This window comes from Daphnia pulex, chromosome 3 (genome assembly GCF_021134715.1).
Source record: "Daphnia pulex isolate KAP4 chromosome 3, ASM2113471v1".
NCBI classification, from domain to species: domain Eukaryota; kingdom Metazoa; phylum Arthropoda; class Branchiopoda; order Diplostraca; family Daphniidae; genus Daphnia; species Daphnia pulex.
In genome coordinates, this window is record NC_060019.1 from 3,916,463 (window position 1) to 3,918,776 (window position 2,314).

General features: G+C 33.6%; 1 long non-coding RNA gene across 1 annotated transcript; it reads right to left on the minus strand.

Annotated features, from left to right (window-relative positions):
* Nucleotides 1-807: 807 nt before the first annotated feature.
* On the minus strand, nucleotides 808-1,641 carry LOC124191542. Its single transcript, XR_006873474.1, has 3 exons — nucleotides 1,549-1,641; nucleotides 1,395-1,489; nucleotides 808-1,293 (listed from the first exon to the last, which is right to left on the minus strand). It is a non-coding gene; the product is annotated as an uncharacterized LOC124191542 (long non-coding RNA).
* Between the last annotated feature and the right edge of the window lie 673 nt (nucleotides 1,642-2,314).

Genomic DNA, 2,314 nt, shown 5'->3' on the forward strand with positions numbered 1-2,314 from the left:
TTCTGTTGCGCTTGACATTGGACTAAGTCAGCCACGTAATAATCAAAATTTTGAACGCTTTTTTCAGGCACGTCCGTTCATTTGCACAACCCCTATATTAAAAATGGCGTTTTACAACCCCAAATTGTTTGGTTTTCGATCGAAGAAAACCTGTTATGCTGGATATCTGCCAGGACATTTTTGAAATGTGTCAATATACTAATTTTTATTATTAATTTTCGTAATTGAAAAAAAAATAAATTTTTAACTAATACAATTTATCAATATAATTAGATTTTTACTTTCTTTTCTGTTCCACACAAACATTATTTTCGCCAATCTTGTTCTTGATCGCGAACAATTACCATCACCAATTTTTCAACTTTCACTAATTCCAGAAATTTTCCTACACACAAATATTTTTTTAAAATCAATTTCTGATGATGATGTTATATATGAGATTAAAACCATAGTCTATCCATGTAGCAGCTTACCTACTATCCATTACAAAAAAAAAACAATGACAAAACAAAAAAATCTCAAACAATGACAACAAACATTATAAAGCTAAAAGGGATGCACAACTGTAACTAATTTTTTATTTGCAAACTTAGACCCGAAGGTTTTTCTAGAAGGCATCTATAGTTTAAGGGGGTTGGGGGTACTGCACATGATCTTTGAGTTGACTGTATAAAAAATATTTTTCTATATGAAACGCCCGACAGGGAAACAAACTGTTGAAAAAAAAAACAGTTTGTGTGCACTTACAACACAAAATTTCAAACCTTTTAGGCAAACAAGAAATTTGAAAACAAAATGTCTTGAATCTATGCTTTGATTGTATTTTCACAAAATTTACTTTATAAATAAAATTTTTGATTTTTTTAGTCGTGTTTGACCGCAGGAAGACTCATAGGGACTACGTCGCCAAGGAGCCTGACGGTAGTAGAAGAATCAAACCTTGGCCTCGGTGTAGTTGATGCTCTTTCAAACTGTCTGAGTGCTTCAATTTCCATTTTGATAACCAGGTCTTTCAAAATAACCTGTAAATTATTAACAGCATTAATACAAACCGCTAAGATCATAATAATAATAATAATAATAATAATAATAATGTATTGCATTTATATTCAATAGCGCCTTTTCCATTATATGATCAAAGGCGCTATGAGCCCCGACAGAAACAGGAGAATTCAATTACAAAAGGAAATTTGAAAGAGATGTGATCATAAAGATTTAAAGTAGACATGCATTTTTTTGCTGCAACGCTTCTTTTCGACTCTCTGTAGACACTAAAAGTTCTCTAAGTTCCATCTATGGTAAAACAAAAAACAATTATTTATAAAATCCCGGTGTCAATTTTGGCTATTTTATAGTTAGCAATAAACCATTGAACACTTGATTACTTTACTTACATTTTCATGTCTTTGCTGTTCCAGTAGATCGTCAACGGGAAAGCCAGTAGTTGAATAAAGTGATAACGCGCAAATGAACAAACTCAAAATAATAGCTGGGAATTGAGTCATGTTAAATTATAGTTGTAGTATTAATATGCTTATTGTACTATACCAATTGATTCTCTAGAAAGACTGATTTGTTGGTTTCTGTACCGAGCTATTTAAAGGGCTCGTCTATTTACTCCTGTATTGCAGGGTTTCGGTAATGAAAGTGTTTTTCGTAAGTATGAATGCGTTTTCATAGCGCTCGCAACAAAAGTTCATTGAATTATTATTATCGCGTATCGATTTATCGGTTAATTGCGATAATTAGAACATTTGTGTCTTACGTAAACAGAGACGAGCATAGCTCATGCTCGAAGCTTAGCTTTCGCTCACGCCCTCTTTTTTCCGTGAAAATGTTGAGCGGGAAAAGTATGAGAGCGTTCTAAAATTAGTATAAGCAAAAGTTCAATAATTTTAGTGTGCATGTAAAGCAATTTCAAACTTTGTCCTTAATTGATCGCTGGGCTGGGATCACCGATAAGATGTGCAGAACATTACTATTTGTTCATAATCCAACACAGTATAAGTAGATACTGCATAAGCAAGTGCATAGAAATGCATTTGTTTGAGTAGCTAAAAAAATAATTGTTTGTTTTTTGTCATTTGTTCGTGGTAGTCGAAGCTAGGGTAGCAATAATGCGGGATAACTTATTTCGAAAATTCGAAAACGGACCCTTAAGGGAAATGGCCCTATAAGCACCCGATCCCAGCTCCACCACAGTGTGGCTATTGAAAACATGTGCATAGCATTCGTTTGTATTTGGTATTTTATTTCCGTGAGGCTGCAGGCTGAAGAAACTCATGAACTTTCCCGACCAAGAATAAAATGAAAC